We start from the raw sequence: 17,522 nt of genomic DNA on the forward strand, positions 1-17,522 counted from the left end.
CAGGCTCTCTGTTGCCTCCTGAAGTCTGCCTAGCAACAGTGCTTTTTTCCTTTTCTCTCTCTAGCTAATGTTCAATTAAGGGAAACCAGAAAAACCACTTTATCTGCATGCATATAAGTGCTGGTACTTGCCTGCTAATGGGAGGGCTATTGCATGACAAAAGACCCTTAACAGTCTTCTCGCTTAACATGCAAACCACAAACTGCTAGAGAGAGCAGAAAAAAAAAATTCTCTCTGGTTCCCTTTTAAAACCAAACTGTTTCTCTCTGCTAAAAAGCCCTTAGCAGAGAAAAGAAAAATATAATATTCCTACTGGCTTCTGGATTCTGTCTATATCCCGCCGCTGCTACACCATGTTATAACCTTATTCCCAGATTCTGGACCTTAGCGTCCAAAATATGGGGGTTAGCATGAAAACCTCCAAGCTTAGTTACCAGCTTGGACCTGGTACTGCTGCCACCACCCAAAAAATTAGAGTGTTTTGGGGCACTCTGGTCCCACTGAAAAAACCTTCCCTGGGGACCCAAGACCCAAATCCCTTGAGTCTCACAACAAAGGGAAATAATCCTTTTTCCCTTCCCCCCTCCAGATGCTCCTGGAGAGATACCCAGACACAAGCTCTGTGAAACTACGCAGAGTGATTCCCCCTCTCCGTTCCCAATCCTGGAACAAAAGCACTTTCCTCTTCACCCAGAGGAAATGCCAAATCAGGCTAGCAATCCAACACACAGCTCTCCCCTTGATTTCTTCCTCCCACCAATTCCCTGGTGAGTACAGACTTAATTTCCCTGAAGTAAAGAAAAACTCCAACAGGTCTTAAAAGAAAACTTTATATAAAAAAGAAAGAAAAAATACAAATGTTCTCTCTGTATTAAGATGATACAACACAGGGTCAATTGCTTAAAAGAATATTGAATAAACAGCCTTATTCAAAAAGAATACAAATCAAAGCATTCCAGCACTTATATTCATGCAAATACCAAAGAAAAGAAACCATAGAACTTACTATCTGATCTCTTTGTCCTTACACTTAGAAACAGAAGACTAGAAAATAGAACTACTTCTCCAAAGCTCAGAGGAAACAGGCAGACAGACAAAAGACTCAGAGACACACTTCCCTCCACCCAAGGTTGAAAAAATCCGGTTTCCTGATTGGTTCTCTGGTCAGGTGTTTCAGGTGAAAGAGACATTAACCCTTAGCTATCTGTTTATGACAATTATGCTCAATATTTCAGGAGAAAGGGGTACAATAAGATAATGAATTTAATGATTTTTACATTGTTCTCTGCTTTTCCTAAATTGATGTGACTCCTTTCTAGGGATGTGTTTCTCAACACCAACAGGGCAGCCTGTTCAGTTTGCTTTCTTGTTGGGTGATTTTCAGTTAGGGCTCAGTACAAGAGGAATCTTCCACTGAGTAGTTAGTATTAGTAAGGTTTAATACTAGGCTTCAGTTTTGTCAAGTCTTTAGTAAATGAGAGAGAGAGAAATATTTCATTCTCGTTTTCTTTGAGTTTGTTTGAGCCTCACAAGAAAGAGAATGCAGCATCCCCAAGAAGGCCAGACTCCCAATTTAAGAAACAAAGTTGGTTTTCAATAACCTTCTCAGCCCCAGTTACTGGCACAGTAATCTATTGCTAAACTTTTTACTGTCCTTATTACTTTGTAACTCAGAGCAACCACTTCTTCTCTCTGTAAGGTAGAGCTCAGCCTGTTTTCAAGCTTTTTCTCTATTCAGACCGATGAGCTTAGACATAGCTCAGTTAGGGTTAATAGATAAGAACATAAGAATGGCCATACTGGGTCAGATGACGGTGACCAGGTAGAAAGTGTGAAAAATCAGGACAGGAGGTGGGGGGTAATAGGCACCTACGTAAGAAAAAGCCCCGAATATCAGGACTGTCCCTATAAAATCGGGACATCTGATCACCCTAGGTCAGATCAATGGTCCATCTAGCCCAGTATCCTGTCTTCTGATGATACTGGTGCCAGGTGCTTCAGAGGGAATGAACAGAACAGCACAGTTATTGAGGGATCCATACCCTGTCATCCAGTCCCAGCTTCTGGCAAATGTAAAAGTGAAAAGAAAATTGACAAGAAGACATTTTGGGTGAAAAAAGTACTAGGTGCTGAAAGCTGTTGTGGAGCCAGTGGTTCCTTGTTGGCAGCTCAAATATATCATATCACATATATAAAACTAATTAAAGGATTAGAGAATATTGATTTCTTGTGGGAACTTAGAATGAGACAGCCTTGGCAATAGGAGACCAACTATCATAACTTCCCACGGGCAGCAGAACACAGTTATTCTAGATGTAAAACATGTTTGGTCATTAAATCCTTGCTTTTACTAACAGGAATGTCAGGAACACTGCTCCTCTCTTGCAGGCTTTGTCTTCGCTGGCACTGGTGGGTTTGTTTGTTTTTCTTACAATGAGATACCTGGAAAGTCCTACTGGAGACAAGGCACTTGTAGTGTTTACTTTAAGGTAGTTAGGTGAGGTCAGCACTATATCCTTCCCTACTCATGTCCTAGTTTGCCTCTCAGAACTACAATGTCTTACCATCTCTGTGTTTTTACAGCGGGATAGCTAACACATTAGTTATCCCATAGTAAAAAAACATCCTTTTTTGAGAGTGAAGATGTAGCTCTAATCTCTCCTTTGTTCAGCCATTATTGTTGCTTCTATGCAAATACGCTTAGAATTATGTTTCTCCCTCATTAATTTAAGACTTATGGTTTGGGTTTTTTTAATTTTTTGTTTACAAGTTTGGCAATATTATGACTGATGCCTCACCCATATTTTATTCACTCATGTTTCACTCAGGAGAGTAACTGCAGTTAAGGGGCACAAGGGTACTGTGGGTTTCATGTTAAGAAATGAATTTTTTAATGTTTGTGAAAGTTATAGACTGACGTCTTTGGAAACTGAAGTCCTTTGTTTATCCTTAGAACAGGTACAGTATAGGCAAGCTTCCCCGACAGTCCTCTACCACAGTGGCTCAGTTCACTTTATGGATATGTCTGCAGTAGAGCTGGAAGATGATAATGCCTGCTTGGAGACATAACTATGCTAGCTCTAATTGAGCTAGTGCATTCAAAATAGAAGTGTAGCTATGGTTGCAGGATAGCAGGAGGAGCGAGGTCCTAATACATACTTGGAGCAGCTAGCCCTTCCCCACCTTGCACTTGCACTACCTTGGCTACACTTCTATCTGTTAGCATGCTAGCTCAATGAAAGCTAGTGTGAGTTTGTGTCCTCAAGCTGGAATTAACACCTTCCAGCTCCAGTGTAGATGTACCCTCAGGCTATGTCTACATTATGAGCTATGCGTGGGATTCTCAGCTTGTGAACACATACTCGTGTGGAACAAGCTCGCTTAGACCTAATGCGAGTCTAAATAGCATAGCCACAGTAGCACAGTAGCTTAGCTGTGCAGAACACATACCCATGGGCTTCAGCCAGGTTTGTTCTCAGCCCAATTAAGCTGTGCTGCTGCTGCCCATGCTACATGGCTGAGCATGTGTATGTGAGCTGGGAATTGCACCCCTAGCTCGTAGTGTAGACAGAGGGGCAGAGGTGGGGTTAGTTCAGTCTCCATGTCCATTCACATTCTGTTACTACTAGCCATGGTGTTTTGTGAACTGGAAATGTGATCATTAAGGACTGGAGTGATGTACCAAATATCCACCCAATTTCTTTTGGTCATTTTATGCATTGTCGGGATTTGAACCAATAGGGGATTCCTTGTCAGTTGGTTAAAGTGACTTTTTGATTTTGTAACTAATATCACTGTCTATCTCAACATTAGTGTTAGATGAATACTGTAAAATAATTCCCACTGATATCAAGTAGAATTTTCAATGAATTAATTTCCCCATTTCCGTTTGCTTTCAGTGAACACTCCAACCATCATAAGTTACTGACATGAATTTGGAGAGCACATTTGCACTCAAGTGCTAATATTTGTGGAAACTGAATTTTAAATGTGTGTATTAGTATTTACACAATAAGTGCAAGCAAGTTGTGCAATTTGGGAACAAAAACAATACCACGCAACTTATGTGACCAATCATAACAAAGCAAGGCAGTTCACATTTTAAATAATTAACATAAAATGCTTGCAATAGAATGTTTGTGATTAATCCAGAGAATGAAAAAAAAATTGTCAAATAAATTTGAATAATGCATACCTTCAAAAAAATCATAAACCTCTTGCAGATAACCCATGAGCAGAAAAAGAGGCTAAAACATTTGAATAAATTATTTGTGATACTATTCACTCAACTGCAGAGCAGCAGCAAAAGCTACCTCTTCTGGAGGAAATGTTTTTTCTTAACAATGTCACTTAATTCACATTTATTCATTGCTTAATAAGAAGATACCCAGCTGCCCAGAAGATACATTTGGAATAAGCCTGGATCCAAACACCCTCAAACTTTGGGAATGTTCAGACCCCAGTCCAAACTTTGCAGTCCACATCTCTAGGATAAATGCTGAGGAGAGACTAGCTTGACTATCTAATAGCAGTTGTACTCAGTACCAGCAGCTGTAATCAGTCAGAAGCCAGAACACCAGGTAGTCTTCACACAACAACATCATGGCTTTGTCATGTATTGAATGAGCTTTACTCATAAGTATAAGCTGTCAGCACTAAAGTGGACCTTCCTTACCTATCTCTTCTCTCTTTCCCTTCCCAGGCACTAGCCCTTCCCAATTTGCTTTCTCTCATTTTCATTGGAGCATGAAGGACTGTTTAATTTGCACTACCCCACTGTACTCCTACAAAGTAGTGATTCTTTGCAAACATGCTGAGAGCAAATTTAAATGAACAAACTTTGCAGCAGAGATGATTGAACATTAAAAAATAGCTGCTGGAGGGAGAAATCAAAATTTGAAAGTTGCTTTTCTTTCAAAGAGTTCAGAACAGGCCCATTTTTTTTTTAAGTTTTATCTAAATATTATTGAAATGGTTTTTGACTCTTTTTTTTTTTAACTGAGATGTAGGGGGAGCTATTCTGCAGGGGTTTTGACCAAGTCTGGCTTGCTTTATAGAAATGCATCATTCACTGCTATTATTTCCTGTTTAAGTAGAAGAGTACAGAGAACTTTGGTTCTTTATGTAAAAATTACCTCTTCCTCCATACAAAACCCAGTATTTTGTGATGCCTTTGCTTTTCTTTTGGGATTTGAGACTATATAAATCCTATTCTTCAGTTCCTTCTTAGTCATAGTTCAGAGGAGTTGCTAAAAGTAATTTCGGAGGGGTAATTTAGCAGTATATTAGGAAATAGAATGGCTGTTTGCTGTCTCTTTACCATCAGACTGTTCTTGGTGGCTTATATGACCAGCAACTACTATTGTCAGCTTATCTTTATTTTTTTTCCCAGTCATAACAGTTAAGACCCTGATCTTGCAAGCACTTACCTACATGATTCACTTTACTCAATCGGAGTTCTTAAAGTTGAGTATATGGAAAATTGTTTGCAATATCTGGTGTTTAGTGGTAAGTAGAAAGTAAGAGTCGGGAATTCTTACATACTCTCAATTTATGACTGGTATTTATTTACTAACTTTATAGTAAATTATACCATCCCCTCTTTAAATTATTTACCATCAGGAAGGACATGACTGTCACTGTATCTTAGGGGTAGAACTGTGGGACATAGTTTCAGAAACTCCATTGTGATTAATTGGACAAAACCAAGTTTTACATCTATATCAGGCATTTAGGTCTTTCAGATTTGTGTCTGTTTCTGCACCAGATCTATTTTTTGTTGAAAACTGTCTCCATTTGTTCTAAACTCCTCCACCCATGTCCATGTTCTAGTAACACAAGCTATTGATTGTGTTCAGCACTATGCTCCATACTTGTAGTTTTTGTAAATCCTCATCCAGTCAGTACTATCACCAAAGTGCTGATAGTGCTTAGTAATCTGCTCTCTTAGTTATATCTTTCAAAACTAAAATGCCCATTCCCTGAATGCCGCAGTGGAAGAGGAGGGAGTAATTTTTCGAGGATCACGACTGGCCTAAGGACTGTTGGCTCTGATGCATTTTGATGAAGCAGTTCTCCAATCCTGTTCTGTGAAATTAATCACTCTCTAGGTTCTACATGGTCATGGAGACTTCTTCTCTGTTGTTGAATAATAAGTACAGGTATTCAGCCTGCATTTAGACCTGCACAATTCCTTCATATACCTTCAGTGGAATCCCCATGCCCGCATTTGGAAACTGTACTCTAGTATGCTGCTAGCCACACCACACTTACATCTCAGTGTGTGGTCATGTGTTCTCTGGTTTAGTTTGCTAAAGGGATTCACCCAATCAAATTAATAGGCAGCAGATTTAAAACAAACAAAAGATGTTGTGAAGCCCAAAAATATAACTGGGTTCAAAAAGAATTAGCTAAGTTCATGAAGGATAGATCCATCCATGGCTGTTAGCCAAGATGATCAGGATGGAATCCCATGCTCTGGGCGTTCCTAACTCTGTGAATGCCAGATGCTGGGACTGGATGATGGGTGATGGATCAATCAATAAGTGCTCAGTTTTGTTCATTCCCTCTGAAGCAACTGACTTTGACCACTGTTGAAAGACAGGATATTGGGCTAGATGGACTGTTGATCTGAACAAGTCTGGCCTTTCTTATGTTCTTATTAGTACAGCTGATGTATTAAACCTGCCATGCAGAAAATTCATAGGACTTGTCACAGGGTCCTGTGCAGGCTCTCCCACTTTTGGGCCTGCACCCTGTGTTTAGGCTGGTATTACAAAGAGTCTTCCACGCCTCTTGTTGTTGGATCACCCCAGTGTCTTTATTTACAGTGCTTGTGCAGTTCCCAGATCCCCCAACAGTTAGTGCCCCATAGACCCTCCCCTGCATCTCCTGGCCCTTGAGGCTTCCTTGTTGGCATGGAGACAGAGATGCTGCCCTCCTGTTTCCTCCTAGGCTAGCCTCCTTGCTGAGGTTTGCCCAGGGCTTTTATAGCCCAATCCTGCTCCAGCCCAGCTGTCACTACTTAGCTCAGTATGTCCCTCTGAGCCAGTCCTCGTTAGGGCTTGCAGCTGGGCTCCTTGCTGAGTACCTGCATCTCTACACCTGGCCTCCTGGCCAGAGAGCAAGCTGCAGCCAGTATATGGGCAGGGCTTTAAAGGGGGTTTTGCCCCTACCCTGCCACAGGATTAAACAAAATTCTTACACTTACACAAAATTCTGTGTAGAGCCCTTATCATCCAGTATAATGAGGTGAGCAAACAGGCAACAATAACATGGTTAATTATTCATGGTAATTTTCTGTTCTGAGCAACTAGAAGTAATAGAATGTAGATTTTAGTTCACCATGAAACTCTGGCACATTTATATTACAACTGCAAAAGTAGTTATAATATATAGTTGGTTTTGTTGGAGTTTTTTAATACTGTGTTCCTACAAGGTGAACATATCTCATACTCTGTGAACTCTTTGGTAACTTTTGCTTGAAGGATACATCTGCACTGGAACTGGAGGTAAACATACATGAACTAGCTCTGATCATGCAATACTGTGGCCATGGATGGGCCAGCTGCTCCAAGTATTTACCTGGGGTCTCACACAGGATTTTTCTTGTGATGGCTGACCCCTCCTGCCACCCATGCTGCAGCAACTACGCTGCTATTTTTTGCGTGCTAATTCAATCACAGTTAACACAGGCATGTCACCTACCTGGAAATGATACCCCAAACTCATGTGTAAACATAGCCTAAGACTGTTGACTCAAACAGTCTTAGGTGAGAGAGACATGAATGTGAGAAGTTCTGCTGTCCTTTGACTGAGAATGCAAGAAGATACATTGATGCACATCCATTTATATCATATACTTTTGCATGGTTGTTTTACGAAGCTGAAACGTTATTCAAAGTATTTTTAAATACTCTCACGAATGAGGGGGCAGAATATGAGAGCCTGGCACACTGCAGGCACAAATATTGAATAATATGAAAAAGAATAACTTCAAATATTGCTCTTTATCCCAGGTAGATAAGAGAGTGGAATGTTCATTTGATCAGATTGGCTTTTAATGATCGGCCTCTTCTCCCTAACCAATATGTAAATAATTCTCTTTTGTGGGGGACCTGTTTGACTTTTCTCAAAATGTGCTTGCTTTCTAATTAAATGGATGCTGCAAAGTCATGGAACCATTGTGTCTGATCAGTAACATGGTCATTGTTCATTGTGTTTGTTCATGTAAGAAAAGGTGCTTATTGAAGATACCACAACAGTCATTGGCTTATTTAAGAAATTTCTGTTGTCACATCTTCTAAGTTTCACAGTAATTTCCAGCTACCATGCAGAAAGACTATGGTACCTAATAAGACTCTACTCCTGCCCAAAGCCTGGCCCATGGCAAGCCCACAGAGTCTAGCCAGCCTTGATTGACTTTGTCATCTCTGGGTGCCAACAGGTGCATCCAGAACACTCAAAATCCCCCCCCCCCTTTAATAAAGCAGGAGTGACAGCCATGTTTTTTTATTTTATTTTATTTTATTTTTTTGTCTGTGCATGTCTGCAATGTGACAATGATGTATCATGCTGAAAGCAGGTTCAGGAGCTTTCAGGGTCAGCACATAAATCTCTCCCATTTCATATCTGACAATTGGTGTTGCAGATCTGCACACTTCAAAGGAAATATTGAAAAACTCCCATGGAAATGCACTCATTTTTCTGCTGGGCTTGTCCACAAAAATGTTGTACTCTGGTCCCAGGAATTTATGATTTTGTCATACAAGCGTAGGGATAATACAGTCAGTAAATTAGACAGAAGCCTGTCAAAATTCTCTCATTATAGTAATACCCAGTATTATTCATCATTCCATTCACTGTCTGCGTGACAATATTTGAGACATGTAATCAGCTGTGAAACAACATTAAGGATCTGACTGCATCTGGTTTGTGCTTGTTTGTTTTTTAACGTAAGAGCTGCTGTAATGCTTTTTTATCACGTTTACTGAAATAATTTATTTCTGGACTGAGATTTGCTTTGCCGTGTTTTAGTCAAGAATATACTTGTATTAAGACCTTAAAATGGGTGTAAGTAATACACAAAGACTACAAACACCTATGGTGAAATTCTGGCACCATTGATTTCAGTGGAGTCAAGATTTCATCCCATAAATGGTGCTGCTATAATAACAAGGATTTTGGACCAAAAATAAATCTGTATTTACAGTGATGTTTATTCAAAATTTAAATCCATACCTGTTTGAATTTCAAGGGAGGGAATGGTAGCTCAGCTTCTAAAACTGAAGAGTATATTTTCTGGTGGGAATGCAGCCAGAATATCACAAGAATGGCCATTCTTATGAGATTTCGGTCCAAAATGTTGGAAATGGCTTAGTATTTTGGCACTGTCTGCTCAGAACCCTAGATCTGATTTTACCTCAGACCTGAACCTCCACTAAGACTGATCCAGATCAAGAGCCACTTTGACTCATGTACAGTCAACTCTAGACTCCAGAGTCCAATAGAACTCCGTACTTTGGAAAGAGTAAGGTACTTCTTGCTCAGATTTTGTTGAAATTCTGTGGAGGCAGATTATTCCATCACAGCTGTTCAGTCCTTTGCTTTTGGATAGAACATAATTTCTCACGTAGCAATAACTATGTCTTTTTCTCTGTTAGGTACATTCTGTCCTGTGTGAAGTAGGGCATGGGTTAATTGCCATTTACTTTCTCCAGAAAGTGGCATTTGAATTGAAGGAGTACCATATTATAGTATTAAAGCCTTAATTTGACACTTTGAGCTCACTCCTTATGTGTGTCCACTGTGGTCACTCTGTGCCGTTGTGATGGCATAAAATCAGTGAAAAGTGTTTCAAGCATGCAGCGTGAGATTTCTCGGCATCTGTGTTCTATTCTGGTTCTTTCTTTTGTTAAAAATGAATATTTTTATTATCTTATGAAGGAAAACAGAATATAACAAAAACATTCCGAAACATTGCAAAACAGCGCAGGAATATATATAACATATTGTGTGTATGTAAAATTAACATCTAACACAAACGAAATACAAGAAAGCAGGTTACAATCCCATCAATTTCCTTACATAGGCCTGGTCTACACTACAGCGTTAAATCGATTTAAACAGCGTTAAATCGATTTAACTTTGTACCCGTCCACACTACAAGGCACTTAAAATCGATTTTAAGGGGTCTTAAAATCGATTTCTGTACTCCTGCTCAACGAGAGGAGTAACCCTAAAATCGATATTACTATATCGATTTAGGGTTAGTGTGGACGGAAATCGAAGTTATTGGTCCCATTCTTTTACTGAGCTACCCAGAGTGCACCGCTCCGGAAATCGATGGTAGCCTGGGACCATGGATGCACACCACCGAAGTAATGTGCCCTAGTGTGGACACGTAAAATCGATTTTATAAAACCTGTTTTATAAAATCGATTTTATTAATTTCGATTTTACTCTGTAGTGTGGACGTGGCCTCAGCCATGCATGTATTCCCAAGAAACGTGTCCATAGCTCCCACAATTTCTGAAGTTAATTGTTCTATTTGGAAAGAGCTTGACCAAGTTTCAGTCCTGACATATTGATTTTATTTTTAGCCAGTTTTCAACTCAAGCCAAAATCCATGTCTCCGGCCGAGGAACACAGTACAGCACTCAGGAGTGGCTCAAAAGGTGGCCTTTTTGTTAGCCTGATTTAGTGCATGCTGTTTCATAGGGAGCATCTAACTGCCGTCAGTGCCATGCAGCTGATATAGGAGTTAGGGATCAGCAAAGCATAGGAAAGTCCTAGCCATTTACTGCCTTTCCCTGTGCTAGCACCACGGAGGTGGGTGGGAGGTTTAGGAAGCACTAGGCCTGCTGTCAATGAAGGCTCAGTCTCCAGGAGGGTAATTCTCCCATGGCGCTATGTTGGCTTTAGGTCCACAATCCTCCAGCAGTGCAGCACAAAGATCTGGGCTTCCGTCTCTTAGGAGTCATGCAAACCTATAATAGAAAAGCCCCATGTTCCCAAATTTTAGGCACTTGAGTCATCCCATTGAACTCCAGAGGAAAAAAATCACATACTTAAAATTAAGCATATGCATCTTTGCAGAATCAAGGCCTCGCGTTTCTAATTTTTCCCAAAGCCCATCTACATTCCTAGCTTCCCTTTTCTGAATTTGTTACTAATTTTCCACTATTCTTTCACTAACACAGTGCCAAGATTTGTGCATGGAAAACCCCTGGTATTGTCTTCTCACCATCCCCTATACATATTCGCACATCCCAGTTATCAGTTTTGTTTTCTATTTTATTTACTTTTGTTTAAATAAATGTTTTGTTGTGCAAATGATGAATAGCATTTCGGTAGAGTTGAGCATAATTCCCAAAGGCGGTGTTTAAGATTTTCTTAATTCCTTTCTTTACTGAAGCAAGATATTGTGCTGATTATCTGTTTTGAGGTGTTTTATGGTAGGTCCTATCTTCAGGGTTGTTAAGGTATAATGTGAACAACACTAAATCTATTACTGATCTCCATAGACCTCTGCTCTCCACTTCCCTCCGTGATCTGTACCCATTTGTGAATACTCTGTTCTTGAGCAGTTGTTTGTCCTGTTATCCACTATCAGTAATATTCTTATTAACCGTATATACTATTCTGAATGCTGCATTGGATCAAATACCTGCCTGAAGTCCAAAGTATGTGACTTTATTCCTGTTAACTCTCATTGTCTCTTCCTCAATCAGATTTGTGTAGCAGATTTATACTTTATGTATCCATGGTGACTTCCTTTTTCCAGTATGTGCTTGTCTATGTGTTCTGATTTGTCCATAATATAAACAACTCTTGATTTTCTTGTCTGTATTGAAGTTAGATGTATGTCTGTTGTCTTCCAAGCTGCTCTTTCTCCTGTACTCAAATTATTAGATCCATATGATGATACAGATAATTCTTTAATTTATGCTATTTCATATTAAGGCAACAGTCTAAGTCACTGTTCAAAAAAAATCAACTCAACATTTATATACATGAACAAAAATAACTATTCTGTTATGGAAAAAATTTAACTAATTTGTTACTAGTCTCTTGAGAATTTTTTATCCATTTATCCATTTCGAGGTTAGATGTTATATGAATTGTACTTTATACATATGGTTTACGAAGGAGGCTCAGTCATTTCTAAAAGTATTCTATCTTTAAAGAAATAGGAACAAATACAATTTCCATGTAAAATACTACTAAAAGCATCCATTTCAGAACTTTTCGGAACTTACTGACAGTGCATTTGAAAAAAAATGTTTAAATTATCAACATGAATGATATAGCTTAATTTTTTTTTCTGTAGAAGGTCCTTTAAGCAAATTACATATATTACCCAGAGATCGGCTAAGAAGGTAGTTTCCCTAGCGTAGGGGAGGGGTTAGATTTAGGTTAACACTTAAAATTCAGTTCCAGAGTGGACGAAGGCTATGTTTCATATATGATTAGGCTGAAATCTTGCAAGCTATTCCCCTGGTGCTTCTGCAGTTTTGTGTTGTATTGAAACCAGATTAGGAGGACTAGCCTCCTTCCAGTTTGGATGTGGGGATTTGAGGGCAAACCCTCTGCCCTCTTTCCGCCACAAAAGGTTGAGGGTAGAAATCAGATCTTATGTTCCATTTGGATCTGTCCCTGATAATATAATCCAAACAGCTTTAAAAAAAAATCGTGTACACAATATATACCTCCATATGGAATATAAATAAAAAATTCAAATGCACTCTCACAGAGAAACACTTGGACATTGCACTTTTGTATGTGTGATTGTATTTGGATTTTGATTGTATAACAGCCATGTTGTTATACCTATGCACGTTTCCATACCCAGTATATGCAATCCACCAAAAGCAATATTATATAGATATTTTTCAGTTCTAAGTCATTTGAATTAATAATGATAAAGAAAAAACTTGTGTCAAGCTGTGGATCCTAGCCTTTTCCTATTAAAGTCCTTGGGAACTTCAGTGCAAGCAGGATCTGGACCCTCTGTCCTTAATCTACAATGTTGTTAGTTGCATCATCTGTAGTATTTAAAATTGCAAGTTTTTTTGGAGGGGGCGGGGAAGAGAGGGTATCAACAAAGTAGATTTGAATTTTAAAATGCCATCTCCCCCCCATACAAATACAGTTTCTTTAAACAGAGGACAACATCTACTATGAATAAACCAAACTGCTTGTAAAAACAGTATCTTGCTGCTATTCTTCTAGGCTCTTTTCAGCGTAGACAAATTTAACAGCTTCCTCTTCAATAAAATGATACGCTAAGGTTAATTATAGTGCAGGAGCACCACAAGGTATGATTTGTCTTCTCAGCATCTGTCACATTCAAAAAGAACACGATGGGTGCACCTGGAATGAGAATACTTGGCTCACAGCATTTAAAGTAGGGAAGGGGAAGGACAGTCTAGTGATTAAAGCAAAGAACTGAGAGTCAGGAGATGGTTCTATTCTCAGGGCTACCATAAGCTTCATGGGTGCCCTTGGGTATGTTATTAAACCTGTCAGTTCCTCTGTCTCCCAGCAGTAAAATGGGAATAGTACTTACCTGCTTCACATCAGGGATGTTAGGAGAATCAGTTAATTAATGTTAGTACTTTAGTCTGAGAACCGTGTATTGAGGAGACTATAGAAGTGCAGCCAATTGTTGTTGTTAGTTATGTACTATACTTTTAGCCCTTGATTTTTATTCCTAAAGAAATACTTGCAATTATATTCCGTTCTGTTGACCAAGGTGTAAGAAAAATCCCCTGTAGATTTCACAGGCAGATGATGCATGACTTTGGGAAGAGGTGCATGTGCACTCTCATGGATGGAGAGTGGTTAGGGTTGAAGAATCAGCAGGGGTAGGGCCCTTCAAATGAAGGTAGACAGTATCCATAAGACAAAAGGGGCCAGTTCCTGTATTTGTTAGTCATCTTCCCACATGCATCATACCACCATTGGCTGCCTTCCTATCCACTGTACATATTCCCTCCCTCCATGATGTCTAATAGCCACAGAAGAGAGAATTACCACTGCTTGGAGCAGCAGTATCTTATACTGCATTTTGCAAGCATGTCTCCCCATCCTTGACCCCTTCTGCCCATACCCAAAGCTAACATATGTCACAGAGAGCCCACAGATGGATCTGTGGTGGAGGAGAGAAGGTATGATCAGTAGACACTGTTCCCTTCAGTGCAACTCCCTACCCCATTAGCTACAGATTTTCTTTAAAGTTGTTCTCCTCCGCACTGCAGCAGATGGGAATATATGGATTTATTGTATAGTAGGAAAAGTAAAGTGTCTATAGGTATCACAAGATGTTTTAAAATAATTTGCCAAGACCCTGCCTGGGATGTGTATGGCAGAGAGGAACGAATGCATACACTGTAACACTGGAAGGGTCACAGTTTGGATGGTAGGAGAGTTGCCAAGTCATGCTGTATGACTTGTGTTCTCAAGGGAAATTAATGTTGCTCTGAGCAGAAGTAATTTTCAAAGGAGAGACTGTCAGAAAATCCACAGGTTTCCAAACTCTGGCTTTTACCATTTTTGGAAAGTAGAATGCAGCCGCCATGACAAGGTGCCAGTAGTAAACTATCCGTGACTTGACCATGCTGATGGGGAAAGGACAGCCCAAAATAGCATACGGAAGGAAAGGTGTTTTGTGCAGCTGTCCCAGGATCCTCAGGGAATTTCTAGCAGGCCATCGGGCTCAGCCAAGTTCCCTTACCCTCCTTGACACAGTCACCCTTTATTACTGTTATTCGCCCATTTCCTCAGCCAGATGCCCACTGACCCTAAACCTGCTCTCATTGAAATCAGTGGGGGCAGGATTGGTCCCATTCATTTCAGCGACATTTGTCTGAGTCAGAATTGAATAATAACTGGGAGCTGTATTTTGCCATCCATTTTAAAACTGATTTCTCCATTTGACAAACTGTGTCAAGACCTCAGGATTTGATCCATTATCAGTAATTGAAACTGTGTATCTGATTCCTCACGTTGGTCAGTGTCGCCCCTGTACTAAGTATTTGGATTTTATAGGTGCAGATATTGCATAAAACGAAAAAGTTATTTTTATCATCCGCTTATGGTATATTTTCAAGTGCTGAGTGGCTGCTACACAAGGATGATTAGTGAAGAAGTGTGCATGAAAAAGCCTGCCTATGTGTATCCAGATTGCCATACCTACAAATGGACATTTAGCATTCCTATCTCTAGGCAAACAAATGTTAGGAAATATAGATATTGTCATCATAAGTATATTATTACATTGGGCTCTTTCCATTTTCCGCTTCCATAGAGCTTCACTGCTCAGCCATGTGCAGATTACCATGTTAACAGGTCTGCTAGCTTCTGGAGAAGAAAGTCTATTCCTTTTTTCATCAGCAACATTTCCTTCTTGACCAGAAAAAATAGAATAAATATAAAATAACTGAAGTGTAATTTCCGTGAAGAGTGCATAAAAATCTTTTAACACTGCAGCTATTTAAAACTGCTGCAGATTGGCTTCTTGTGTGATCAACAGCACTGCCAGCCCTATATGTTCAGGAGTCAGACTTCAAAATACCAAAATTTGCATAAAAGTCAGAATATATTTTTAAATACATTTGGAGGTTTTGTTGTTTGCCTTCTGCTTTTAGAGTCTTAGCGTTCATGCATTGAAGGTTTTTTTCTGCAACCATAATGGCTAGAAACTTTTTCTTCAAGTGAAAGTTGAGAATCTAATGCCTCCAGGAGCTGGGTCTTTAAGAAAAGCATATGCTAATACAAGACTCACTAAAAAATTGCAAGAGTTGGTAACAATGGATTATTTCTCCCTCTAATGGCTGACTAGTCCTGATGAGCATAATACCAGCTACTTATTGACATCTAACCGAATTACTACTTTAGCTCAGATTTTGCAGGCTTATGCTTTTAATGCTAAAGTTTTCTGGTTCAGGGCCTGTTTGGGAACCCATATTGTTTATGTATATGGCCATGTCTTCATTACACCACTTTCATCTTTATCAGGCTACCTGTGCTACAGTGCTGCTGGATTTCGGTATTAATTTCATTTAACTATATTACAAACTCAGGTTTCTAATATTAGAGGTGCCCAGAAGAGCACCGTTATCAGTCTGCTTCTATTCTATTTCTAAGATTCTGCAGTATACTATACTTTGGCTAATTTAACACAACATAATTAAATACAAGGAGTCTGTACAGCATCTTGTGCACATTGTTTTAAACTTAATATGTGGTGGATTTGGGCTGGGTGGATTGTCTAGAACCCCCCTGCTATGAACACCTTCTGGAACTACAAGGGTGAATTAGTAGTGGAAGGAGCTCCTTGAGCCCTTTCCCACTTCATCACATCCACTTAGCATAGGGCAGCACTGACATTTTGATGACATAAAAGGGACCAGATTCATCCCTTCAAGGCTGGGACAGGAGAGATTAGATGTGCTGTGGAGTGGCATGCTTGGTCCTATGCAAGAGGGAGAACCTAATTTTGTTTTATAATAACCTCCTGCTGGTTACGAGCAGAATTAATGGATTCAAGAAGGAGGTACATCTAGTCCTCTTTGGCCTGCAGCATAGTGGGCATGCCACAGGGCCTTAAGGCAAAATGCTCAGCGTTTGGAACTGAGCTTGGAAGATCCATCTCCCATATAAACTCAAGCAAGTCTCTGTATTCAGATGTCATCAGATATGTCTTCGGTCTGTGGTTCCTGCCAATGGGAAATGGATTAATACATTGTCATGACTGTGTTATTTTTCTACGCAAGAAAATAAAAATGTAAGTGATGACAAACATTTGACACAGACAAAAGCAGCCAAGAAAGGAAAAGGTCAACTCTACAAAGATGTGATATCTATCTGTAAGTTAGATGAGAATAAGGGATTTACAGGCCTCAGTTAAAGAAAACACAGGGTAAAATTGTAACCCCCGTTTAACATTCAGAAATCCATGTGTGAGCTCAGGGGCTTTGGGAAGCAATGTAGACTTTATTGTAATTTGTTTAAAGTAGGTCATTTCAGCATTTTACTCTTTCCTTACTTCTCACTAGAGCCGTGAGACTTTTTATTTACTGATTGATTGGTTCACTGCCCAAATTGAAAACATTAAAAAATTGTTTCCAAAACAAAATTTCAGTTTTCTTAGGCGAAAAAAACCCAATGTCCTTCCCCCCAAAATAACCCACCAAAATTCATTTGTGGTCAGTTAAAAGGTTTTGTTTTCTCATATTTAGGGAATGACATTCACAAAACTGTAAGAGAAGGTTGGGGAGCCCGGTTCCTTCTTTTATCATATAGCCCAGTGGTTTCAGTCCCTGCTCCAATTAATAGTTAATATCCAGAGCACTGATCTGCATGTGGGAGACCCAAGTTCCAATCCGTATTCTGAATCATGCAGAGTAGGGACTTGAACCTGGTTCTTCCACAAACCAGGTGAGTGCTCTATCCACAGGGCTTTAGGATAAAGGATGGGGGAGGGGAATCCTGGCCACCTCCTGTTCCTTGAGTGGTGC

General features: G+C 39.7%; 1 protein-coding gene across 4 annotated transcripts in view; it reads left to right on the forward strand.

Moving 5' to 3' along the window:
* Positions 1 to 17,522, forward strand: part of DLGAP1 (DLG associated protein 1) — a 679,455-nt gene that overhangs the window by 466,895 nt on the left and 195,038 nt on the right. The window lies entirely within an intron of this gene.

This window comes from Gopherus evgoodei, chromosome 2 (assembly GCF_007399415.2).
Source record: "Gopherus evgoodei ecotype Sinaloan lineage chromosome 2, rGopEvg1_v1.p, whole genome shotgun sequence".
In the NCBI taxonomy this organism is placed as follows: domain Eukaryota; kingdom Metazoa; phylum Chordata; order Testudines; family Testudinidae; genus Gopherus; species Gopherus evgoodei.